The sequence below is a fragment of the Bradysia coprophila genome, unplaced genomic scaffold (genome assembly GCF_014529535.1).
Source record: "Bradysia coprophila strain Holo2 unplaced genomic scaffold, BU_Bcop_v1 contig_111, whole genome shotgun sequence".
NCBI classification, from domain to species: Eukaryota; Metazoa; Arthropoda; class Insecta; order Diptera; family Sciaridae; genus Bradysia; species Bradysia coprophila.
The window spans coordinates 146,013-166,238 of NW_023503388.1; the positions used below are offsets into that span (position 1 = coordinate 146,013).

Below are 20,226 nucleotides of genomic sequence, written 5' to 3' on the forward strand. Positions count from 1 at the left end.
CATTTTAAAAATGTTTAAAGAGGTAAATTCTCTGTTTCTATGTATTTGTTACGATTTCAAAGCAATCTAAACGAAAAAAAATTTGACCAAAAAAAACGGTCTAAAAATCTTATGCAAAGCCATGGAATTTTTTCATGAAAAATTAATGTGGCGCCTGCATTTTGTAAAATACAATTATACTTTCTTCGGCAAAATTGTAGCAAACGATATACAGAACAATATTACCAAAAAATTTTTTTACTTCGGAACATATTTAAGAAATTATTTAACTTTAACCTTAAATTTAAAACATCAATTTGAAAAAAGGTCGGAAAATTCGGAAAATCTAACTACACTAAAATGAGCTATCAAACGTATCTCTCCGTTTCACACAGCCCTGTCAATAATTCGACAAAGACACCTATGCACTTAAACTTTGAAGGGGTGGGAAGGAGAAAGGTGAGGTGAAATTTTTTGTCTGTTCTTCAGAAAACTATTTCTTCGATGTCCTCAACAACTTCCAATCACGCGTTTGCTTGAACTCGCTCGGTAAACGTTCCTTCACAAAATTTGCGTTATCGACTACACTATTACATTTGCCGATCATTACAACTCTTTCAACATTTTACCTGAATATATGTGTTATATATATACGACCAAAGAAATGAGCGTGGAAATACTTTACTCAACTTCTTACAGCAACACAATTTGTACGCAATGAATTCATTTTTTGCAGGAAAGCCTCAACGGAAATGGACTTGGGCTAGTGCAGATGGTGTAACGAAAAATGAGATCGATTACATCATAACTGGCTGTAAGTCAACCGTTAAGAACGTTACGGTCCTAAACAATTTTTCAACCGGTAGTGATCACCGAATGGTTCGTGCAAGAGTCACGTTAAATACCAGATTTCAAAGATCACAACTAGTTCAGAAAAGTGAAAGGATTGACGTACAACGGCTTTACACACAAAATGAAGAATTTGCTACGAAAATGACTGCCGAATTAGATAACGTCAACAATCAATGTGAAACATTGGACGAATTGAATACCAAAATCTCCGATACAATAATGGGTTTCATGAAATCGAAATGCAAATCCGTCCAAGGGAAAGAATCAAAACTCAGCAGAGAAACATTAGACCTGATCGCAAGCAGAGCAGAGTTGGTAAAAAACGGAGGACGAGATTCGGTGGAATACCGGAACCTGTCTAAAAGTATCAACAAAGCAAGGAGATCAGATGAAAGAAAATATAATGTCCAATTGGCTCAAAACATAATTGAAGCTAACTGCAATATGAAAGTCCTACGGAGAAAAATGACAAACGCCAAAAAAGAAATCTTCAAATTACGAGACAAAACAGGAACGATCCAAACGGATCGAAATGCGATATTAAATATTGCAACAGAATTTTATGAGAATTTGTTTTCTTCAGCAAGACAGAGTCCAACGGAAGAAACCGAAGATAGACCAATAATAAGAAACGTGGGATCGGAGGATATGCCCGACATAACTGTTGATGAAGTCAAGGCCGCAGTAGCCGAGATGAAAAACAAAAAGTCTCCCGGAGAAGATGGTGTTCCAGTGGAAGCCATTAAACTGGGTGGAGACTCCTTATTAAAGGCAATCACGGCTTTGTTTAATCAATGTCTCCAATGGGAAGAAGTACCAGAAGCCTGGGAAAATGCGGTAATTACATTGCTGCATAAAAAAGGAGACATAACAAAGCTGGAAAATTACCGACCCATAAGCCTATTGTCAACACTCTACAAGTTGTTTATGAAAATCATTACGAAGAGGAACACTAACAAGTTCGACTTCTACCAACCTGTTGAACAAGCTGCTTTCAGATCTGGTTTCAGCACAAACGACCATTTGCAGGTGATGAGAACGCTTATTGAGAAGTGTCGTGAATACAACATCGACATAGTCTTGCTATTCATAGACTTCGAAAAAGCTTTCGATTCAGTGGAAACATGGTCGATATTGGACGCATTAGACGAATGTAGAGTAGACTCAAGGTACTCCAACACAATTCGATATGTGTAAAAAAATGCTACTTCATGTATAAAACTTCATAAGAGCACGGAGAAATTCAGAATTGGCCGAGGTGTAAGGCAGGGTGACACCATTTCACCGAAATTATTCACGGCGATTCTGCAGAGTATTTTTAGGAAGTTAAACTGGAGTAAAATGGGAATAAAGATAAATGGAGAGTACCTGAGCAATCTCCGCTTCGCTGATGACATTGTACCGATAGCAGCGAATCTAGGTCAGGCTCAGCTTATGCTACAACAGTTAAGTGAAGAGGCGAGCAAAGTTGGCCTCAAGATGAACTTATCGAAAACAAAAGTCATGACCAACATCGGGGACGATAGAGAAATCAAAATTGGTGACACTGTCATTGAACGAGTCGACAGCTATGTATATCTAGGACATAAACTGAAGTTAGGTCTGGACAACCAAACTGCAGAAATAAGACATAGGATTGGTCTTGCATGGGCAGCGTTCGGAAAACTCAGACTAATTTTCAAAAGCAAAATGAATAATAGTCTGAAACGCAAAGTTTTCGACACTCGTGTCCTTCCAGTGCTCACTTATGGAGCGGAAACGTTAACTTTAACGAAAGCATTCGAAGATAAATTGAGAGTGACACAAAGAGCCATGGAACGGAGTATGCTTGGAATAACACTCAGAGACAGAATGACGAATCAATGGATTCGACAACAAACCAGGGTCGTTGATGTCATGGAAAGAATAGCATCTCTGAAATGGAGCTGGGCGGGACATATTGCAAGAAGGACAGACGAACGTTGGACCAAAAAGATCATGAACTGGCGACCATATAAAAGACGAGCTATAGGTAGACCACCAGAGAGATGGACAAACGGAATTAAGAATATTGCAGGTACAAACTGGCAGCAAATGGCAATGGATCGTACGATATGGAAAGAAGTTGGAGAGGCCTACATCCAGCAGTGGATAGAAACAGGCTGAAAAAGAAGAAGAAGAAGAAGAAGATGGGTGGACGTGGATGCGTAAACCTGAATTAATTTGACACTGTATCTGTTATTTATCTTCAGGCTTACGTATATCACTCGATCGGATATGCTTTTCGTGTGAGTTATGCGATCCGACCATCGTTTATGTATGAACAATCCGACACCGTGCATCAGCATCTGACTGTCACTTCCTCGATAGAAGAATGTATGCCCTGATTGTAATTTCAGGCATTCCTCTCCAGGTTTTCTCACTTCGCTCACTCCCACCACATCCCATTTTATCTTTTCTAGCTCTTCTTCCATTTCTTGCATTTTTTGTCTTGACGACAATGTTCTGGCATTATATGTGGCAATGTATAGTTCGTTGTGGCTTCGTTTGAAGGTTTTTAGCATTAAAACACCACGCTTGCTACTGCGGGTTGGTGAGTATGAAAGCTTTACTTTGCTCGCCCCCGGTAATCCCCGAGCTCTGACCCGCACATTTCTGCACGTTCCGGGACCACAGTGCCCTTCAAAGTGCACAGTGCCCGACGGGGTAGTGTTACTTTTATGTATGATAGCATGCAAGTGTTTGATTAGCGCGAATTTAAAAAATAAATAAATTAATTAATTTATGGATTGGTGATGAAATTTTAAGCCGAATATTTTATTAATTGACATCGGTGTTGGTACAGCTCATTTTCGAAACTCATGTCATAATAAGAGATGATTTTATTTGATTACACTTGTTTTGAGTACAACTATAAGGATTAAAGTTACACTATTTCGTGCAAACGTTTCTAGAATTCTGTTCACCACTTCTAGATCATCCTAGTGGATTGTATACCAACGAATACATCCAAAATAACGGTTTTAATATTATTTTTATATTGTTCTCAAGACGCTTATAAAATGTGCCAAACAACTTAAAATTTGTTATTATTTCATCCATGGATGTTTTGTGTTATGTGGATGTCCCCTCTCTTTCGAATATTATTTTATTTGAAAAAATAAATTATAGAATTTTGATGAGATGTTTGTTTTACTGGTAGCAAAATAACAAAAAATCGATTTCACATTTTTATTCCTATATGCGTTGACATATATATTGTAAAAACTATAAATGTTTGGAAAAGTAGCTTATTGATGTTATTGTACGAATGTCGACAATACAATTTTTCTGTTCGTTATAATGAAACACGCTAAAAGGGAATTTGAATTTTCTCTTTATTTCTTTTTTTTTATTATTATTTTTGGCCTTTTGACGGCTGACATTATGGCAACAATGTTTACGTTTATAAAGAATTGCATTTTTATATCGTTGGTTTATAGCTAATATATCCGAATTTATTGCTGAAGAAGTTCAATATCACCACTTCTATAGCGTCTTACATACACCGAAATGATCATTTTTAATATTTTATGAAATTTTCGTATTATAGTCATTTTTGGTTACAATTAATTAAGTACTTTCTTCTGACTTTATATTTCTCCAATAAAATTTTGTTTTTCGTTTTAAATTCAATTATAAAGTCCGTCTGTAAAAATTTATCAAAGTTTATGAAGATTGAATAGTGAGGGATTTTTTTGAAAGTGGACCAGGCTCTGTCGGAGCTTTTTTTTCGCGGCGGTTTGTTCATATGCCCAGATAGCCCTGTACCTATCCAGTCCTACAGTACCTATCCAACGAGCCGCCACACATGTGTGTCCATTGTCTGTAGCGGCAGTAAATCACGTATAAAACACCCTTTTTTCGACTTTTGCACCTTCACCACCAGCTAAGACGCAAATATGAAAATTAAACGACAGCGGTTTTGGACTATTGGGGCCAAGGGCTATCTGGGCATATGAACAAACCGCCGCGAAAAAATAGCTCCGACGGAGCCTGGTCCACTTTCAAAAAAATCACTCAGTATATTATGTTACTAGGAACAAAAAGGTGCGTTTTTGACCCAGGTGGTGAAAACGTCCGAGGATGGAGCGGAGAATGCAACAGAAACGCCTTTTGTTCAAGACTGGGGAATTTTCCCTTTTTGAAATTCAACAAAAAAGGCGTTTTTGTTCAAGCCAAGGGTTCAATCCTTTTCCGAAGTGCAACAAAAAAGGCATGCGTTTTGTTAGCAAATTGGAAGAACATTTCTAGTTTTTATACGTTCGGGTGCAAATAGCCTAAATACAAATACAAATAGCAGTTACGAATTATATAATCGTTTGACACAATTGATAGCAAGTGTAACCAACAAAAAGGAATTAAAGGAGGCTTATTCTTTATATCAACCCAATTCTCGTTCTAGCCGAATGAATGTAAACTAGCAAACGATTTTAAAAGAAAAAAAAATTAATTAATTCTATCAATTGAAATACTTTAAGTATCTTTCTAAAGGTTCTTTTTTTCCCGAAACAGGATTTTTTTTATACACATGATATGCTTCAAAGGAAAAATATAAAATTACAAAATGGATAGAACATACCGTTAGCTTTTCGACACACGCTTCGAGCTACTAAAAACGTAAAATTAAATGATGTGAATGTGTGTCTGTTCCGATTGAATTTGATTCTGTTTCGTTTTATTATGTAAAAATATTTCAATCAACGATGTGATACCGTTTTGTATAGCTCTTGTATATATACGTGTTTTTACTGTCTGTTCGCTGTGTAATTTTTCAATTTGAAATTTTGCTGCATTAGTTTTTTTTTCATTAGCATTACGATTATTATCAAAAATATTGCTGTATATTCCTTTCCTTCAAAAAAGAAAATGTTTCGCATAATTTATTTACAAAAAACAGTATAACGAATGAATCCGCATAATCCCTTATTTAATCTTATTCTAGAAGTTAAATAGGGGATTGCTAGTATGTAAACGGCGGTGAAAACCAACCCCAATGTATTATTTTTTAAATTAAGCCACATTTAAATACACATCATTTTTATACTGTTCATAAATATTAACCATTATTGTTGGCTAATTTATGCTACAGTTGTATGAGAGATTTATTTAAATTTAACGGGATCATTGAATGCAAATAGACAGAAAATAATTTTCGGGTGAGAATGATTTTCTCTCTCTCTCTATCTCTCTATCTCTATCTCTCTCCCATAAATTTCGTTTTACAATACTACTTTATCGTTTGTAATTCCAAGACAGTTGGACAATAAAATATCTATAAAGCGGAAGAGCGGAAAATTTATTAATTTTTCTCAAATATTTTTGTGTTTTTTTTTTATCTGGATGCATTACTTAGGTTAAATATGTAGTATAGTAGGTTATTATCGGAAAATTTTCACATACATAATTTTTACGGAGAAACTTTAACTGCTCCGAGAAATAAAGACGGATGACGGCTTTTAAGTTTAAAACATTATAATGTATATCTCTAAACCATTAAACTATTTTCCGGCTGCACGGAAGAATAACTTTTACATGATCGAGGAATTGGCGGTATTCGTCAGATTTTATGCACTGTGTGTTGAAAAGTTAAAACTTATTATATTAGAATAATGCTTTAAGTGCTTATTTAGTGGCGGGGTGGGTAACCTTGGCGACACGATGTCGTTTTTTAATATTAAATTGCTGTCGTAAATGGTTTATTATAAGATGTGGCTTTATTATCGACTTATTATTATTATTATATGGTATGCTCTTAAAGCAATTACTATTATAGTGTCGTCTAGCATTACGTCATATCGGGAAATTCTTTAATCAAACACATATATGATAGTTTCTAACGAACTGTTTATGCCTATTGGAACTTGTACGTCATATAGTATATTATAGCCCGTAATTTATTCGTTGAATGGACTTTTTCCAACTTTCATAAGGAGTTAAGTGTCATATATCATTGGATGGATTGTTGAAATTAAGTTCTTTTTTTGATAAAAAAAGAAGATTTTTGAAGTTTAATATTCCATTAACATGGATTATTGTTTGCAGAACGACTTTTAAATTCAATCTCCTGTTCGATTTAGTAAAAATTCATGGAAGCAAAAATTAATTTCCGAAAAATAAAGCTCAAAGAGAAAAGTTTCGTTCTTTGAACAACATTTTGCATTCAGCAACCTACACTGACAGTACAATAAACTAACTTTGAAAATGTCATTATTCACAAAACGTTTCAATGAAAACAAAAAAAAAACAATTCAGCTGTACTCAAAACCTACTGCAACAGTCTTTAAAATCTTACTAATTTTAAAACGATAGAACGGGCTAAGCCGAACAAGGCCAGAAAACTATACTTCAGTACCGTCCGAACAATTCAAACTTTATGTGTGAGTTTTATATATTCATAAATTTCAATTAATTGAATATTCTACTAAAACCCTCAATAATAACTGCCATAGAATACTGGAATACGTAACGAATGTGATACAATGCACAATGCAAATTTAGTTTAGTCTTAACCATCCACATGTTATTTTAATAAATTCAATAATAAATTGGTATTAGGTCGAGTATTAGATTGGAGCTGTAGCCCGAATGGTTGTCCAGACTAAACAACTATTATTAAAGCAAATAAATAATCCAGCACATAGCAATTGGCCTTATCTAATATACAATATTTTTTTTCCTGAATAAATGTTAAGAGTGCCCCCAGAGGTCATTTTATATTCATATTCTGTGTACGAAACTTTTGTTATTATAAAATCCACATAATATTCCATTTACATGTAGGTTCGTTCATTCATTCCTATTTATTTGTGTACATATTATATATATATGTATACACACACACACACAAACCCGGCTCACGTCGGTATATATTCAAATTTACCAGTTATAGTTCGTTGGATGGGTTGTGTACCTGTACCTTGCTGTATTATATAATAAAACCTTATCTGATAATAATGACTTTGGTTCTATAAATTTAAATAGTACCACGTTTATGGCGTTAATGCTTTATTTGATTTAAGAGGCATGATAACAAAAATTTTAGTTATTTTAAATGAGAAAATGGGGAAAATATTGATCTCGGCTAACCAACAATAATATGCGTCACGCTGACTGGAGTCAGATTTATGTTGACAAAAGAAATTTTTGCGGGGCGATATTTACAAACAATGAACGAATGCGGAAACCGATAAATACTCAGTCAGCTTTTCCAAGGAAACGTCTTACTTTGATAAATTATTAAGCATATTGAATATAATTGAGATGTTTGTACGGCTGACATTTTGTAACAAATTTGCTTTAATTTCGTACTTACACATTGTATCAGACTGAAACACTGAAATAATTCTTTTCCTTTGTAAATGTCTGGAAATTTTGAGCTTCATCGATTTTAATTTAATAAAAATTCCAACTATAAGCTGCCCCAATGCGAAGGGAACGTATCCACGTCATGTCACGCTCAACCGTATAATGCATCGATCATTAACAACGGCTCACCACAGTTCGGATCTCGAACCACTTGGACTTTCACGCGATGATGGAAAGCGGCCGGACGGTGTAGCTCTCTCGCCTTGATCGAAAGGCAAACGCTTAGTCTGGGATGTAACTTGTGTGGACACATTAGAAGCTTCATATTTGAATACAACAAGCAAAAAGGCAGGTTCAGCAGCTGAACGCGCCTGTAATTACAAACGCAGTCACTATAAACAGATCAAGGCATCTAATTTTCTTCTCGCTGGTCTAGCTTTCGAAACTCTAGGACTATGGTGTAAAGAGACGAAACAATTCATTCACAAACTTGGCAATAGGCTTACTGAAGAATCGGGTGATATTCGCGCCAAACATTTTTTGTGCAACAAAATTTCTCTGGCCATACCGCAGGGGAATTCTACCAGCATTCTTGGAACACGCCCATCCAACAATCAGCTAGATGAAGTTTACAAATTGTAAAACATGTAAATAATCATCACATGTATTTTCAGTAAAAATACATTATTCACATTATTCAAATTTACCAGCTATGGTTCGTTGGATGGGTTGTGTGTTCCTGTACCTCGCTTGGAATGAGTTAGATCGGAATAAGTTATCAGAAGCTAAGGACGTTGAAGAAGGTTTATTCGTCAAGGCAGACTCTTTCAGTAACACCAAATAATGTGTTCGACTCTCTGTTTCGCATGAGCTACAAAATATTTCGAATCATTGACGCTTCGTTATTTAACACAAATCGAAAAAAAATATTTTGGTTGGATGCTCCATAATCTAAAAAATGTTTTAACTTTATTTATAGAGCAATGCTTGTCGTTCCAACGGATTAACTACAATGAAACTATACTATGCTATCCGACACTACACCCATCCATTATTCCAATGTTGTTACTACACAGCGAAATGGAAAAATAAAGTTCCTTAGGCGATTGTATTTCTATACTCTAATTTCCACCTGCTTGAATTGTGTAAAATATATGAGTTCGTGATTGTTGGCAAATAAAGATAATACGTAATCTCCATCTGTGTATGCTGTTTAATGTGGTATAGTCTTGGTGTATACATCCCGTATAATATATTTAGTTATATTTACAGCATTCTATTGCATTTTCTACGAACATCTTATTAAATAGAACTTTATTTGCATTTTGTGGCAAACCTTTTTACTTCAATAAATAATTGGCTACATTAAGTTATTGGCTCATAGTACATTTGACTTCGACATAAATATCACTCACACACATGTAACAAAGTAACATAAATTGTCATTTATCAGGGATACACTTTTTTTCTAAAATACATTTTTTATTCCATTATAAAATTCTTATCAAGCACTCAATATGCCAAAGGAAGTAATCGTTCAACATTTTTTGTTGTTGTTGTTGAATGTTTCCACCCCCCTATTTTACGTATATGGCACATACTTCTGTTGACATGAAGTGTATCTTAAAAATAATTTTATTCAATAGAAAAGTTTTATCTCCACTCATCCATAATGCCGGCACACAAACTGGAAAAATTTCAAGTAAATTGCGCATCATATCTTTTTCTTTCCACGAAGATAACGAAATATGTTCACATATTGTAGTCAAAGTCATATTCAAATTAATTTTTATTGTTTTAATGTTCGTAGGAACCAAGAGCTATAAATCGCCTGCGGACATGTGGTGGTTGGATCAATATTGTTGACTTCACTTTACTTATTTATCCATTTAACCAAATAAATTAAAAGTTCATTTCAAAAGGAACTGCTAAGAAATAGGAAAATTCCCTTTGCCAGATTTTTTTTTATCTCGTTTCATTATTATTATTTTCCGTGGGTTGTTTGTTAGATTTAAACACACGAAAAAAATGTTATCGACAGAAGTGGCGAGAATTTTTCTTCGGCAAACAAACAAAAAAAAAGTTTGAGTTTATATTTTAAGATTGTCGAAGTTATATTAAAAAGTGTTCCAAGCAACAACAATAAAAAAAAAACCTGAAACGTTTATACCAAAATATTTTTGCATGGAATATTTAGATTTTCGTCTTGCTAAAAAATCGATTTAAAACTTCTTAAATATGAATGTCTGCTAAAATAAAAAAAAAACTTTTTGAATTAATTTGATAAATTCCTAGCTCTTGTTAATTGCTGAGTGCTCCACAATTTCATAAACGTTCGTTAAGTTTCATTCACGCTCATTGACTTTATATCTGCATAAGGTTACTTAACAATACTTTACACACCAAAACTCGACTGAGTTAGTGATTGTTCGCAAAGTATAAGAATTCTTTGTCAGATCTACTCATCATATACTGCAAAATGTTTGGGGAAAATAATCATGACAAAATGTTGTGTGCAGCTTGCGCAACCAGCTTCTCCTGTGAACCATTAGAGTTGAAATGTATTCGGTTTTATATTGGTATTTACCAATACCCTCTCTAGCAACCTAAGTACATTTATTAAGGTGGTAAAAATGGATCGTAGCCTTTGCATTTTCTATGTAAAGTTAATAAATTTAGTCAACAGTGTATGATTCTACAAACAATGGAATAAGGTGGTATTTTGACAGCGTCAAAACGAATTTTGTTTGCTAGGGAGGGCATTGAAGAGAGTAACGTAAATTGCTGACACATTTCACACGCAAGTTTTCATTTGTTCCAATTCGTTGATTATTTGCCGCGATTTCATTTTAATTTATTTTATTACTTTTCTTTAGTTTTTAGTATTTATATTTTTGTTCCGTTGTCTACTGATGTCGTATGACTTTTGTCTAAGATGCTGGAACGTGTATCAAATACAAAAAATTGTGGGTGAAACACAAACAATGAAAACTGTTTATATGTCTTTGTACTGAAATTTCACTCCCTCTGACTGTATTACCGTCAAATTGAATGAAATCAAAAAAAAAAAAAAATTAGACAAATGAATAACTAGGTTGATACATGATTACCGTATATTGTCTGCTAGTGAATGATACAGATTGGAGTGACAGTGAAATCTCATACGTAATACCCTTGCTGAAAATTTAATTTATATTTTTTCATATTGCTCCGTACTTCAATCAGCAATGATTTAAAATTTATGTTCAACCACTGGAATAAAAAATTATTTATATTCGTTAGGTGTTGGCTGAATAACAGAAATATAGGACGAAAATCATTAATGAACTTTTTTTTTGCCAACCATATACATACCATTAAAAATACATGATTCACAATTTAACAATTTCATTGCAACAATGCAAATTTTGTTGCATGCATGCAATAACACTTACAGATTCTGTAAATTGTACGGTTTTTTATAGTCTCACACGATGTGCGGAGATTTTCTAGCCAACGTTTTCTTTTTCTATTTTTCTAGTTCTGATATTTCAAAACTACTATTAGTCTTCACAATTACTTTGCTGCAATAGGTATTTCTGCAACGGCGCTGCGAAAACTTAACTTTTTCATCCTCATTTGCGTGACATTAATTTTCGTCACTAGTTATGCCGAAGCGTCATATCTAGTGAGGAAAACAATCACTTTTCGCACTTTTTGCATAACAGCTATTTCCATGAAAAAGATGAAAAGTAGAGTTTTTGTGTGAATTTTGTTGATCCGAGGCGTTGGTGAGGTCAGTAAACACACGAAAACGAGACTTTTCATTTTTTTTCTTAGTTATATGTAATAGATGAATGTATCCAATGTATGAAAATTCTGGTATTCTCTGCTTGCTACGTTAATTTTACGAGTGTACTTCGTATCCTATAATCGGCATCGTATTGTTAATACCATAAAGTGAGCTGAAAATTCAAAATAAGAAGCGTCCAACTAACGCAGCGTTAAATCACTCTAATTCACGATAGATAATCTCATATAAGGAAGCCTTGAATTCGGTTTATTTGTTCACTCACTCGTTTACTTCAAATAAAAATTCGGGGGCGCACCTAGGGTGTTTCACTTTTATTTATACTTAAATCAAGGTTATGTTAGGTCTAGCTTTAAAAAAAAATCGAAAAAAGTGAAACTTTTCCAGATATATCTAGTATATAGATGGTGGACATGGTAACTTTGACTCGCTAAAGTGATTTTTTTACACTTTTCAATGAGATAGACATTTTGGACAGTATATTTGATAATATTAGCCTCTAAAATTTATGTTTATATTAACATTACAGTTTTGAAATTTTAATTTTGTTTTTATATGGATACAAACATGGTTTTTACGAAATGAATGCGAATGAAAATAGAAGCAATTTAAATGCTTTGTCATTTTTAGCCCCGTACGAAGTACGAAGGGGCTTGTAGGATTACGATGCCGTGCGTAATTGATGGAATTCGAAGTAGACGGTAAGGGCAAAGTGTTTGTCTATGTTCATAGATGACGAATCCGCAATAAAAATTTTGTCTGTCCGTCTGTCCGTCACGTCGATATCTTGAGTAAATCAAATCCTATTTCAAATTTTTTTTCCCTGAAAGGTAGTTGAAATTGTGAGGCTAAGTTCGAAGATGGGCGATTTTGGGTCTACCCCTCCCGAGCTGGGGCCCCATAAGTGCTTTAACGTTTTCCAATGATTTCTCTGGCCATTTAAAGGCTACACTGGTAAGTGATACATCAAATGAAAGGTATTTACAATACCGATCGACAAAAAAAAAGTTTATGGAAATTGAATGACCGACTCGTGAGTTAGACCCCTTGGTGTGAACTAGGTACAGGGCGGCAAGCCGTTTTTGATTGTAGGTTGGCCAAATCTGAACGGATTTTGATGGATTTTGCTTTATTAGATAGGCATTGACCGTACCAATCAGGGAAAAAAAGTTTATGAAAATAGGTTGACCGGAGCGTGAGCTAGGTCCCTTGGAGTGAGCTCATATCCGGCTACTCGGCCGTACAGTGAAGTTGGTGTTTTTAATCTCGAGTAAAGTTTGACCGAATTTCATGATTTTATTTTGTTTGAAAGGTACTAACGAATGTAAAGCTACTTTCCACCTCCTAACAAAATGGCCATCGGCCGCCATTTTGGATTTTTGTAAAATCAATATAAATCGGTGAAAATGATACTTACAAAGTCACTGATCAGTGGGAAGTGAGTAGTTACGTGTGTTGGGTGTTTCAAGGATCCCAAATATGGATATCTATATATAAATATATATAGCTATATTGAACTGTATAACGGTATAGATAGTTATTTTGAGCTATATATTTATCAGTAAATTGTTTATTTATATAGGTTAATATAGGACTGAGGAAATTTTAGGTCGATTTGAAATTTGTGTTACGTTTGAAAGGAACATCGTACGGGGCTTCGTAATTGCGCTATGCGCAATTTTTAAGACATACAAATTTCATAAGAAACGTACTTTACCGACGTTTACGGGTAGACTTACGGTAAGAGTAGGGCGACGGACGAACTTGGGTCACGTGCGCAATAGATGTACGGGTTCGTACGGGGTTCAGTCGCAGCAACGCTCCGACTGTTCTGACGGCTCGTTTTCTTTGTATCCGTAGCGTTGCAGTGCATACGCATCAACATAAAGTATGAATCATGGCCGTTATTGTATACGTTTTTTGTCTGGTCTTGTTTGTTATAAAATAATGCAGCAGATACTAGCTATTAAATTTTAGATTTTTGCTTTCATCGTCATTAAAAATTAATGATGCCAAACATATTTCGTCGATTGTTTACCAAAAATATAGATCTCGTGGCCCCAAAAAATTGAATTGAGAGACACCGTCATCGAGAACTGATCCATATTTACCATAAATAATAACCTCTATAACTTCACAAATAACGACAGCAATGATCCTATTACATACATCAAGATGTTTATTATTATCATAAAACAAGACTTTGCTTGAATCTGTTAAATTAAGAGAAGTAGCAGATTCGGTACACTTAAAGCAATTAGTGATTTATGACAATTTCATTTTCAACAGATTCCACATAATTTCTTACTTTTTGTAACTGAAGTAGCTAGCTTTAACCCTATACGCATACTAATTGCTGTCTTTAGCCATTTGAAATAACATTGGAGAAACATTGGAGCTTAGGCTTGTGGTGTTCCCATATAATCCAAGTTTGCCAACAAGCTATTTCGTATTATCAGATCTTATGCCAGCAGAGCGAAATTGTGCCTCAAATTGCAGAAACCAAAGTGCGGGTTCTGCTTTCCAGAAAGGTGGTATCTTAATCTGGATGGTGTTTACTGCACCCCGTACGTTGTTTGCTGGTTCTGGTGGTAAAATTCCATCTATTTCTTCTTATGGAACGTCATTACCAGCATGCTTAAATCAAAAACAAGTAATTGTGGACAACTCCTATTTCGATCATTTTACTGTCTTGTCTACGAATTTCAATATTGTCTCATTCAAATAGGAAAAAATTTCTCCAAAATGATGATACAAACACGCCTCCGAGGCGACAAATTTTACCACACTTATCACCCACACGTAAACAATTAGCTAATGTGTTGATAAATCAGACCATTTATTTCCAGAGGAAATCGGGCCCTCTTGCGGTTATTATCATTTCGACTAAAAAAATGGAATATAAAGAGTTGAAATTATATAATGTCGTAATGTAATCGTGACGTGGTTTCGTTTTGAGTTGTACATACAAAGGACAATGTGGTAACTTTATATCGTTCGGAGTAAGCAGCCTAAATACATCAGCATACCAAAAAACTATCTACTTTACGGGCTTATTTCCATTTGTACTCTACATGATTCGTTTAAGTTTTACGATTGTTTTCATTAAAATATCTGATAACTCTAATAATAGAGGTGTGCTTCGATAGAAAAATTTGTGTCAAAGTATTGGCGGCGCGGCGCGGCGGTGTGGAGTGAGCCGTGACGCTCGATCATTTTTGAATAGTTTTGAAATAAATTCCTTCACAGTAGTAATTAGATTACTTGAATCGATCCAATATCTGCTGCTCAATAAGAGTTTGAATATACGGTACCAATGCATGCACAAAATGTAGACAGAATTCATTAACCAGCGGAACATAAACTAAAAACTATGGTCTGTCTGGAACGACTGTGACTGTTATCTTGTTGTAGAGTGAAAAACATTTTCCAAATCCATTCTGTTATTTTACATGAAAAAGCAAAGTAGAAAACGATTAATCAAAACTATTTTCGTAACTGTAACGTCAGTGTAACACTACATTGTGTTTGGCCAACTGCTAATTTCATATTATTAAACGAGAATAAAAGGTATAATTAAATTAAATGAGCAAGTGAATATTTACAATTTAAAGTAAAATATTATAATATCAGCCACTATAATGTCGGCGATATTATATACATTTGGTCGACGTAAAAATTCAATTATATATTTTCTTAAGCTCTGACACTATTTTGCACGTGTAATTATTATCAGAGCATTTTCCATTTATATTACTCTCTTATTAAACAATTTTATTTTCCTTTTTTTACAGGAAATATCATACAGCGGTCTTCCGAAACGAACGTATAAAGAAACACGTTTTACGAGAGCCTTGTAAGTTATATTTTCTCGATATTTTCGTTATTATTAAATGTGAACTCATTATACTTGAACATATGTATCCATTTGTAGTATAATGCCGGTTTAAAAAATATTATCTTTGTGTTAAGTGTTTACTCTACAAATACATAAATAAATAAAATGCAGTCCCCTTTGGTTCATAAATAATTAAATTCATGATCATATTTAGCTTAAGTAAATATTTATATTATGGATATTGCTTATCTATCCATAATTTATTTTACTTGTACCCTCAAATATGCTAGGCCTTTAATTATTTCAAATTTATGTCTTAGAAATGCAAACAAACCGACTTTTGTATGTGATGTATTTTTTGAGAGTGTTCGTAGGATGCAATTATAAACGATAATATTTACAATAGGATTTTGACTCAATATCCTGTGTGTTTGTTTTTTTAAATCGTAAAAAGCTAATGTCGAAACTAGAAACTGCGGAACAACAACATTTTTTACGAATAGGCGAAATTTCAATGTAATGCAGACGTGATACAGTAGATTACGTCCTGGTTTAGAACTTTTTATTTTTCAAAGTCAATGCTCGGCAGAACAAAATAAACCAGGCAGAAGCGGGTGATTTTTGAAACGTCAAAGAGTCGAAGAAAAATAGATTTCGGTTTTTTCAACGAATACAATCCAAACGATGTTATTCAATCCAGATGCGATTTACATGTTATTATACATATACATGCGTAAATATCGTAACATTGGTAATGCATGTGGGGTGGGATAAATAGCATTGATTGGATTGTATTGCCAATTTCTTATTTTTCTTCGACTGTAATACTCTGTATGAAAATGAACTCAAATGAACACTAACAACATAAATTGAAAAATTTTACTCGCAAAAAAATTAGGCTATAGATAATTCAGGTTCCTAGTCAAACCAAGCGCTACTGCCTTGGTTACTTTACTTTGACAATGTATATTGTATTGTATATGTTAAGTAGGGTGTATTGTTTTGACAAAAAAAAAGTTTTTTTTAGGCCTGCGGGTAGGCTTGACGCAGAATGATCACGAAAATAGCAAAAAAAAATTTTTTTTTTAATTTTAAGCTTCCATGCGCACCTCTGAAAACTTTTTGGTCACAAAGCCATAGTGAGATTAGTTCTGCCGACTGTGTAGAAAAAAAAATTGGTAAGTGTACATGATAATTACTTGTAGAGACCGTGGCTTCTATTTGGCATACTTTAAAATTAACCCGACCATGACTTTTTCATAAATTTTTTGGATTTAAAGCTTTCTAAAATCTGTGACTGGAAAGCAATATAGTCGGGTCGTAGCTCATTTTAAAGGGAATTTTAAAGCTTTTGAACGAATATAGACGTGAAGTAAAGCTTCACCAGGTTGCAGATTCGTTGACCTTCTAGTGTGTTTATGCAAAAAAACGGTGCCAGATTGTTCTTAGTGTTGCTGGTGTTAACAATGCAGCAATCATCAAATGTGAGATCATTCACTTCTATATTTACTTACTTACTTTTTTATGGATCTGAATTCGGGGATGTGTCACTATTGTCTTTTTATCATCAATGTTAGATTATGACTATATGGTAAATAAAATGTTTCAAATCGAATATTGAAAAAGGTTTGAACACTGCAGTAACTACAGCTCTTAATCGTTACCCTTCTAGGTACTTCTTCTCGGATACTATTGTCACCGTTTTCAACAGTCAAAATTCCACCTCAGTATATTGCTTGTACGTAAATGTCCGTCAAACAAAAATAGGATGTTCTGGTTAAGATCGTACTCCTCGTTTTATGACTGCTATTCTTCTTCTTCTTCTTTTTCAGCCTGTTTCTATCCACTGCTGGATGTAGGCCTCTCCAACTTCTTTCCATTTCGTACGATCCATTGCCATTTGCTGCCAGTTTGTACCTGCAATATTCTTAATTCCGTTTGTCCATCTCTCTGGTGGTCTACCTATAGCTCGTCTTTTATATGGTCGCCAGTTCATGATCTTTTTGGTCCAACGTTCGTCTGTCCTTCTTGCAATATGTCCCGCCCAGCTCCATTTCAGAGATGCTATTCTTTCCATGACATCAACGACCCTGGTTTGTTGTCGAATCCATTGATTCGTTATTCTGTCTCTGAGTGTTATTCCAAGCATACTCCGTTCCATGGCTCTTTGTGTCACTCTCAATTTATCTTCGGATGCTTTTGTTAAAGTTAACGTTTCCGCTCCATAAGTGAGCACTGGAAGGACACAAGTGTCGAAAACTTTGCGTTTCAGACTATTATTCATTTTGCTTTTGAAAATTAGTCTGACTGCTATGCTAGGAGAAAATTTAATTGAAGAACATGTGTAATAAAACATACATTCCACAATTTTCGTTTAATTAAAGTGACGACACTTCAAAGACTTGCTAAACAACTTAAATGGGGTTTGTTTTTAACATACCACAGCTAAATGACTGTAATCTATCGAAAAATTCACTGACAAAATTCATTAATTAAATTATCCATCCCCGATTTTCCAGTGTGACACTTTTCCTACACTTATACAACAATTCTGATTTTTTTTTGTCTTCTGCGTTTTTCCATACACTCTTTCATCGTCTTTGCAGGTCAGTAATTTTGCGATTTTGCCGATTTTATCAATTTTCTATTTTGCCAATGCTTGGAATGTTTGTACAGATTTTGTAGGTGAAATATACTTTCATCGACACAATTCAAGTTTTAGACTTGAACAAAGTTGTTGTCAAGCTTTTCCGAGGAAGCAAGACATTTTGCATTGCACTTCTTCATCTTCAAAACGTACGGGTTTTCGTAGCCATAATATTTTCTGCTGCAAATAGCAAAAATATCGTGTAAAACATTGTTCTTCTCCGATGTTTACATAGGTTTATGACTAAGAGTAAATGTCGTAAAACATTCTTTTTTATAAAGCGAAATTTCCAATTTAAATTTCTATTTAACTCAATTTTATGGGTCACATAAAAAGGTTAAAAATAAAACCAAAAAAAAACCTTTTTCCTCTTACGGTAATCATGCACATGTTCCATAACACCTTCAGCACTGCATAATACGAAAATACCTCACAATGTAGCCTCAACGATGTGTTGTGTACGGCAATTGTGTTTAGTTTTTTTTTTTATCATATTTTTATGTGTATCAAGGGAGGGCGCCTGTGATTTAAACATCGAATTATCCATAGCGTAAAATGTTTTTGCAGAATCTGCTTTCAAAAACGCAAATTTATGGTAAATGAAGTGTGACATTGTTTAAAGTCTATACTTATAAACGATGCAAGATATGAGAAATCCAGTTGATTGCATTTCTTTTAGACTCTCACATATATTAATACCAGGTAAAATAGATAGGCAATTTATTTGTTATAAAGATTACCCTCACAATATTTTGGACACATAAAAATATTACTTGTGGAGTAAGGATGGGTAACGTCCCTGTTGAGCTATATTCCATAAAAAGGCTTTTCATTTAAATAATTTTTTTTGGTAAATTTTCGCATGAGAACTGAGAACTCCAATTAGTCTGAGCTCCTAGGATGAACATAAGGAAAATTCGGAGGCTTATGCAATCAAAATAGGCCCTGCATTTCTTTCGTAAAGACAGGAGTCGTGATTTTTTGCTGTGAATAAAAATACACAACACATACAAACGGACACGCATATTTGAAAAATGTGTTCGCGCTAGGAGCAGTGCTATGGTCTGAGATAAAAAGTATGAAAATTAAAATTGAACTTAGTTAGCTAGGCCTCTGAGTGATTACATTGCATCTTGCTTCGAATCAGGTATCAGATTAAGACTTTTCCGAAACTTATAGAACTGTCCTTGGAAACGAACACAGTCTCAATCGTTATTTATATTAGCCATCAATTCTCACTTTTCACGTCCCAATCAAACAGATTTTAAATTTAAACTTTTATGTTTCATGACATTTAAACCATTCCTCGTCATAAATTGCTTTTACATTTGCTGTTTAACCGTAACAAAATTCTCGAATCATAAAACGAAAATAAATCTTCGCAATTCGTACACAGCCGAATGCCACTTGTTCCAAGTACTAACCCTCTGGGATTTTGGGAATATAAAGAAATTTTGTTCGTTTTATACTCTCGTAGAAAATGATGATGTGCGGAATCGGTATGGCCAGTTAAGCCATTGCAATTGTGTAGTAATTGAAGTATGGTATTAAATAATTCATTTCAATTATTAAATGGTGGCTGCGTGACTAACAAAATTTCACACCAAAATAGGTCAAAATCTAATAAGCTTTTATTTGAATTTGGTTGACCAGTATAGATGAAATAAAGTTCCATTAAGTTTGCTCTAAACGAAAAATTCTAATGATCTCCAACTATTAAAAAAAAAATTGTTCACAACGGGACTGACCCGTGCAATGATGATGTCTACATTTTTCAGTTACTAGCAAATTTAA

General features: G+C 34.2%; 1 long non-coding RNA gene across 1 annotated transcript in view; it reads left to right on the top strand.

Moving 5' to 3' along the window:
* Positions 1 to 15,817, top strand: part of LOC119073053 — a 144,856-nt gene extending 129,039 nt beyond the window's left edge. Inside the window, exon 5 of the long non-coding RNA XR_005086983.1 lies at positions 15,742 to 15,817. This is a non-coding gene — a long non-coding RNA (uncharacterized LOC119073053). The remainder of the gene's footprint in view (positions 1 to 15,741) is intronic.
* The last annotated feature ends 4,409 nt before the right edge of the window (positions 15,818 to 20,226 follow it).